The 7757-nt window shown below is 40.6% G+C and overlaps 1 pseudogene across 1 annotated transcript; it reads left to right on the forward strand.

Annotated features, from left to right (window-relative positions):
• Positions 1 to 916: 916 nt before the first annotated feature.
• LOC309973614 (polyadenylate-binding protein 4-like) lies at positions 917 to 2099 on the forward strand (annotated as a pseudogene). The gene has a single exon. The product of its transcript is annotated as a polyadenylate-binding protein 4-like (transcript).
• Positions 2100 to 7757: the final 5658 nt, after the last annotated feature.

Raw genomic sequence — 7757 nt, forward strand, 5'->3', positions numbered from 1 at the left:
AGTTTCTGCTGTACAACAAAGTGAATCAGCTATACTTATACATATGTCCCCATATCCCTTCCCTCTTGAGCCTCCCTCCCACCTTCCCTATCCCACCCCTCTAGGTCATCACAGAGCATTGAGTTGATCTCCCTGTGCTATGCAGCAGCTTCCCACTAGCTATCTATTTTACATTTGGTAGTGTATATATGTCAATGCTACTCTCACACTTCGTCCCAGCCTCCCCTTCCCCCTCCGTGTCCTCAAGTCCGTTCCCTACGTCTGCGTCTTTATTCCTGCCCTGCCACTAGGTTCATCAGTACCATTTTTTTTGGATTCCATATATATGCATTAGCATATGGTATTTGTTTTTCTCTTTCTGACTTACTTCACTCCATATGAAAGACTCTAGGTCCATCCACCTCACTACAAATAATTCAATTTCTTTCCTTTTTATGGCTGAGTAATATTCCATTGTATATATGTGCCACATCTTCTTTATCCATTCATCTGTTAATGGACATTTAGGTTGCTTCCATGTCCTGGCTATTGTAAATAGTGCTGCAGTGAACATTATAGTACATGCATCTTTTTTTTTAAATTGTTATCATTTTTTTTTAATTAATTAATTAATTTTTGGGGTCTGTGTTGGGTCTTTATTGCTGTGCACGGGCTTTCTCTAGTTGCAGAGAGCAGGGGCTACTCTTCATTGCGGGGGGTGGGATTCTCATTGCAGTGGCTTTTGTTGAGGAGCATGGGTTCTAGGCACGCAGGCTCAGTAGTTGTGGCTCACGGGCTCTAGAGCGCAGGCTCAGTAGTTGTGGTGCACGGGCTTAGTTGCTCCATGGCATGTGGGATCTTCCCGGACCAGGGCTTGAACCCGTGTCCCCTGCATTGGCAGGTGGATTCTTAACCACTGTGCCACCAGGGAGGCCCCATGTATCTTTTTGAATTATGGTTTTCTCAGGGTATATGCCCAGTAGGATCAATCACCAGTGCTAAGGTGATGCTGTAGGATGGGAGAAGCAAAGGTTTGGCTTTGTCTGCTCCTCAGCCCCTGAAGAGGCAACCAAAGCAGTCGCTGAGTGGATGCATCATGGGCTCCAAGTCACTGTATGTCACCCTGGCCCAGAGAAAGGAAGAGAAAAAGGCTCACCTGACCAACCAGTATATGCAGCGGGTGGCTGTGATGAGAGCTCTCCCTGCCAATACCATCTTAAATCAGTTCCAGCATGCAGCTGGGAGCTACTTTGTGCCAGCAGTTCCACAGGCTCAGGGAAGACCTCCATATTACACACCTAACTAGTTAGCACAGCTGAGGCCTAATCCACGCTGGCAGCAACGTGGGAGACCTCAAGGCTTCCAAGGAATGCCAAGTGCTATACGCAAGTCTGGGCCTCGTCCAGCTCTTTGCCATCTGGCTCCAACTGGTAATGCTCTGGCCTCTCGCGGCCTCTCTACAACCGCTCAGAGAGTCAGGTCTGAGTGCCCGAACTGCTTGGCTATGGACTTTGGTGGAGCTGGGGCTGCCCAGCAAGGGCTGACTGACAGCTGTGAGTCTGTGAGTTCCCACAGCTGTGCAGAACTTAGCGCCTTGTGCTGCTGTTGCTGCGGCTGCTCCTTGGGCTGTTGCACCTTACGAATACGCCTCCAGTGTCCGCAGCCCTCACCCTGCCATCCAGCCCCTGCAGGCACCCCAGCCTGTGGTCCATGTGCAGGGGCAGGAGCCGCTGACTGCCTCTATGCTGACCGCAGCGCTCCCCTCCCCCTGCCCCCCCCAAGGAACAGAAGCAGATGCTGGGTGAACGTTTGTTCCCGCTCATCTAGACCATGCACTCAAACCTGGCTGGGAAGATTATGGGAATGCTGCTGAGGATTGACAGCTCTACGCTGCTGCACATGCTGGAGTCCCCCGAATCTCTCTGCTCCAAGGTAGATGAAGATGTGACAGTCCTACAGGCTCATCATGCCAAGAAAGAAGCTGCCCAGAAGGTGGGCGCTGTTGCTGCTGCTATCTCTTAGACAAGGACAAACCGATTCAAAAGCCAAATAACCCCTCATGGAATTCAGCTCAAGGTTTGAAGACTTCCTAGCTTGTCCTATGGACCTCAACACCAAGAACGACAAATTGAAAATATTATAGGTCACTTCATATCAAAAGGTCAATTATGAAATGCCTAGACATTTTCAATGAAAAGAATATATACTCTGGGTTCTGATATGGCCCAGACAGTGTTAACTTTTTTTTTTCTGTTGTGGATTTTGATTTTTTTCCCCCAGAAATTGGTTTTATTTGATGTACCCAAGTCTTAAGTTTCTGAATAAAGAAAAAAAACTCCATTAAAAAAAAAAAGTGGTGCTGGGAAAACGGGACAGCTACATTTAAAAGAATGAAATTAGAACACTCTGTAACACCATATGCAAAGATAAACTCAAAATGGATTAAAAACCTAAATGTAAGAACAGAAACCATAAACTACTAGAAGAAAACATAGGCAGAACACTCTTTAACATAAATTGCGGCAATATTTTTTTGGATCTATCTCCTAAGGCAAAGGAAACAAAAGCAAAAAATAAACAAATGGGACCTAATTAAACTTAAAAGCTTTTTACAGCAAAGGAAACCATTGACAAAACAAAAAGACAACCTACTGAATGAAAGGAAATATTTTCAAATGATATAACTAATAAGGGGTTAATTTCCAAAACATATAAACAACTCATATAACTCAGTATCAATAAAATAAACAAAGTGGTTAAAAAATGGGCAGAAGACTTGAATGGACGTTTTTCCAAAGAAGACATACAGATGGCCAACTGGCACATAAAGAGATGCTCAACATCATTAATCATCAGAGAAATGAACATCAAAACCACAATGAGATATCACCTCACACCTGTCAGAATGGCTATCGTCAAAAAGAACACAAATAACAAATGTTAGTGAGGATGTGGAGAAAAGGGAACCTCTGAACACTATTGGTGTGTATGTAAATTGGTGCAGCCACAGTGTAAAATAGTATGGAGGTTCCTAAAAGAACTAAAAACAGAACTACCATATGATCCAGCAATTCCACTCCTGGGTACATATCCAAAGTGGTTACCAGTGGGGAGAGGGAAGCGGGGAGGGGAAAGATAGGGCTAGAGGATTAGGAGGTACAAACTATTATATATAAAATAAGCTACAAGGTATATTTTATAACACAGGGAATATAGCCAACTATAAATAATTATAGTAAAGTATAATCTTTAAAAATGGTGAGCTCAAAACACTGGAAATTTATATAGTATTGTAAATCAATTATACCTCAATAAAAAATAACAAACAAAAATGCTCCAGTGAGCACTTAATAAACCAGCTAATGCTAGGGAAAGACAAAACCATGATTAACAACTATTTGATTAGTTTGTACCTTGATAAATATTAATTGACTATAGAGATGCTCTAAAAGTAAAAACGCTTGTACTCAAATGAACATTTTTTATAACTTAAATGAGATGATTTTCATCTGTAATTCTACCAAATATTCTTTCCTTAGTAGACCAGTGTTGAGATTAATTGATTGAAAACTCACATATAGAATACTCCATGAGCGTTTGTCTTTTAACGAAATCTGAGGACAATACAACTTTCTTCTGATTAGTTCTGTGGGTAATTGATCAGTCAACACCAAAACAATTCTCTCATGTAAACCAATTGATCTTTTAGTATTTTAAAAGTCCATAATTTTTATAATTCAGCTCATCTCTGCCCATTTGAATTCGCCACAGGGGCAAGGCCTCTTGGTGATAATAGAATGAATTGATTTAGAAAAAAAAATAAGATCCAAGAATTATATACTTTTACTTCAAGTAACTCTAAGCACTTTAAGTTTTTTATGTTTTAAAATTTATCTATTTATTTATTTGGCTGCATTGGGTCTTTGTTGCTGTGCGTGGGCTTGCTTTAGTTGTGGCGAGCGGGGGCTACTCTTCGTTGCAGTGTGCGGGCTTCTCGTTGAAGTGGCTTCTCTTGTTATGGAGCACGGGCTCTAGGCACGCGGGCTTCAGTAGTTGTGGCACGCAGGCTTCAGTAGTTGTGGTGTGCAGGCTCAGTAGTTGTAGCTCACAGGCTCTAGAGCACAGGCTCAGTAGTTGTGGCACATGGGCTTAGTTGCTCTGCGGCATGTGGGATCTTCCTGGAGCAGGGCTTGAACCCGTGTCCCCTGCATTGGCAGACGGATTGTTAACCACTGCGCCACCAGGGAAGTCCCCAAGTAACTCTAAGCACTTTAAACAAGAAGGTTAATCTTTAATGAGCCAATATATTAAGGCCTCTATAGTCCTTACTGAATAACCATAGTAGGATAGCTAAAATTTTTTTCTTTCAAAAACAACCCAAGTTAGCTACCATTTGGAATGCAGATTAAATTAGCTTTATAAAAGCTTAAATTCCTTAAATCACATTCTAATATAGATACTAAAAATCAGCAGCCAGTAGAGAGAAAGCTGGATACACTAACCCGTGGCTATTTTTGCATAATACTTTTTCCTTCACATTATTATCCAATAATTGGGATATGTAAATGTGATGTTTTAATTAACAGATATTTAAACTAGTAGACAACATTATTAAATAATGAGCATGTTTCTTTCCCTGGAGTTTATTCATAAAGTGCAACACCACTAGATAGGTTGATGAAGTAAAATAAAAGGCACAGAAAGCGCCTTTGGGTTTATAACATTGTAGTAAATTTTTGTGTGGGTTAGTTTTTGTTCAGAAAAAGAACATAATTTCTGTATTTTTCCTCAACTGTTAATCCTGGATTCTGAGTTCAAATCCTGTCTGTTTCTTACTCTGTTACCTTGAGCAAGTTATTTTTACTTTACTTGCTTCCGTTTTCCTTCTGTATATTGGAGGTAATAAAAGTATATTATAGGGCTTCCCTGGTGGCGCAGTGGTTGAGAGTCCGCCTGCCGATGCAGGGGATACGGGTTCGTGCCCCGGTCCGGGAAGATCCCACATGCCGCGAAGCGGCTGGGCCCGTGAGCCATGGCCGCTGAGCCTGTGCGTCCGGAGCCTGTGCTCCGCAACGGGAGAGGCCACAACAGTGAGAGGCCCGCGTACCGAAAAAAAAAAAAAAGTATATTATATGTTTGATATGGTTGATATGATGATTGGACTACCTAATTCACAAATAGCATGTTAGAATAGTAACTGGTATGTAATGAGTGTTCAATAAATTTTAGTTACGATTATTTTATATCAATCCATTATTTGAGTTGTTGATCAAGATCTTATGCAATCGCTAAAACTAAAATTTTCAGCCTCCTATTGTGGTGACTTACATCATGTCAAAAAATATCCATGCCAATTTCACCACTACTCTCCCAGCTCTCCCCAAAATGGTTGCACTTAGCTTTCATTGTGCAGAAATCGCTTTCCAATGAGGAGGTGAAGGCTACTGGGCAAGTACATGAGCATGGGATTTGCTGAGGAATTTATGTGAAATGATCAAAGAGCTCTTCTGTATTGTTTCCATTTGACACATCAACTCCTCTACTACTAATTCCTCACACATAGGAGGCTGGTACTTCGTACTCACACATTGGTGCTTGTTGCTATACTGATATGGCAGACACTCTTGGTACCTGCCCAGTTCCCATTCCTTCCCTCATTCCTTGCCCACAGAGCCCAATTCTGTTCAGAGAATGGGAGGCCATGTGCTTCCGGGGAAGTTAAGGCCCACCCCAGATCACAGGGGTGAATCTTAATTAGTCTTTCAATCATGGTATTTCTGTTCCTTTACCAGTGACTGATTTAGGAATACGTGTGTGACACAATCCAGCCAGTGATATGTGAGGGGAAATCTGCTAAGGGGATACTGGGAAGATTTTTCTCTCATTTAAAAAAGAGCACAAAGAAAGGATACCCTCTCCTCTAAGGACATTGTTATGCACGGATGGGAATCCTGCAAAACCTGCAACCTTCTTAGGAGCCTGAGAAGAGCTAAGAGGGCAGCAGAAGGATGACATTGGTAACATTGTTGAGCCTCTGAATCAATCAGCCCACCCTGGAACTGACAGTCTTGGGCTTTGTTGTTACATGAGAGAACACACCTCCCTTATTCTTTAAGCCAATTCTTAGACTTTAATATGCATTCCAACCACCTGGAGGTCTTGTTAAGTACAGGTTCTGATTTTGTTGCCCAGAGAGCATGCTTTTTTAGGAAGCCCCTGAGTGACACTGATGATGCTGGCCCATAAATCTCAGTTGCAGTAACAAAGATTTAAGCCAATACACAGCTGGACATTCTGCTACTTTCTGAAAACTTAGGGTGACAGAAAGGTAGGGTACTTTTGGTTGTGGAAGTAATTTGAAACTGAATATGAGAAAAGAGACAAAAAAGAAAGCAGACTTTGTTTCTGTGTCTGGATCTATGAACTCTGAGAAACCAGACTTGTTCTAGTGGCTAAATCAGCAGAAGACTATTGAGAAAGAGAAGAAGCAGGCAGAGAGATGCACAAACAAGATACAGGGAGAAAATACTACCTGGGGGCTGAAATTTTCTGGTTTCCAGTTCCATTCCTTCCTGAAGCCCAGCTGCATTTCTACCCTTAGAAAAACCTTTTTGCTTAAAGTATGTCAAGTTGATATCTGTAACTTGCCATCAAATAATCCTATTTGTTAACCAATAGGATTATGTGACTATGTTTTTGGTTTTTTAATTGGAAGCTTTCCTTGACAGCAGGTAGCATTTGCTTTTACATCCCCCACAACATGGAGTATATGCTCTAGGACTTTACCTTCATATATATACATTTAGATATATTAATATTTGTATATATATAAATATGATATATGTTTATACACATTATATATGTGTGCATATATAAATATAAAGTCCTAGAGTCTACATATAAATGTATTTATATACACATTATATATATTAATTATATATATTCATTTATCTATTTATTCCCCAGCACCAAAAATAGTATTTGATACCTAGGAATAAACCTACCTAAGGAGACAAAAGACCTGTATGCAGAAAACTATAAGACACTGATGAAAGAAATTAAAGATGATACAAACAGATGGAGAGATATATCATGTTCTTGGATTGGAAGAATCAACATTGTGAAGATGACTATACTACCCAAAGCAATCTACAGATTCAATGCAATCTCTATCAAACTACCAATGGCATTTTTCACAGAACTAGAACAAAAAATTTCACAATTTGTATGGAAACACAAAAGACCCCAAATAGCCAAAGCAATCTTGAGAAAGAAAAATGGAGCTGGAGGAATCAGGCGCCCAGACTTCAGACTATACTACAAAGCTACAGTAATCAAGACAGTATGGTACTGGCACAAAAACAGAAATATAGATCAGTGGAACAGGATAGAAAGCCCAGAGATAAACCCACACACATATGGTCACATTATTTTTGATAAAGGAGGCAAGAATATACAATGGAGAAAAGACAGTCTCTTCAGTAAGTGGTGCTGGGAAAACTGGACAGCTACATGTAAAAGAATGAAATTAGAACACTCCCTAACACCATACACAAAAATAAACTCAAAATGGATTAAGACCTAAATGTAAGGCCAGACACTATCAAACTCTTAGAGGAAAACATAGGCAGAACACTCTATGACATAAATCACAGCAAGATCCTTTTTGACCCACCTCCTAGAGAAATGGAAATAAAAATAAACAAATGGGACCTAATGAAACTTCAAAGCTTTTACAGCAAAGGAAAACATAAATAAGACAAAAAGACAACCCTCAG

This window comes from Leucopleurus acutus (genome assembly GCF_964270905.1).
Source record: "Leucopleurus acutus genome assembly, chromosome: 2".
NCBI lineage: Eukaryota > Metazoa > Chordata > Mammalia > Artiodactyla > Delphinidae > Leucopleurus > Leucopleurus acutus.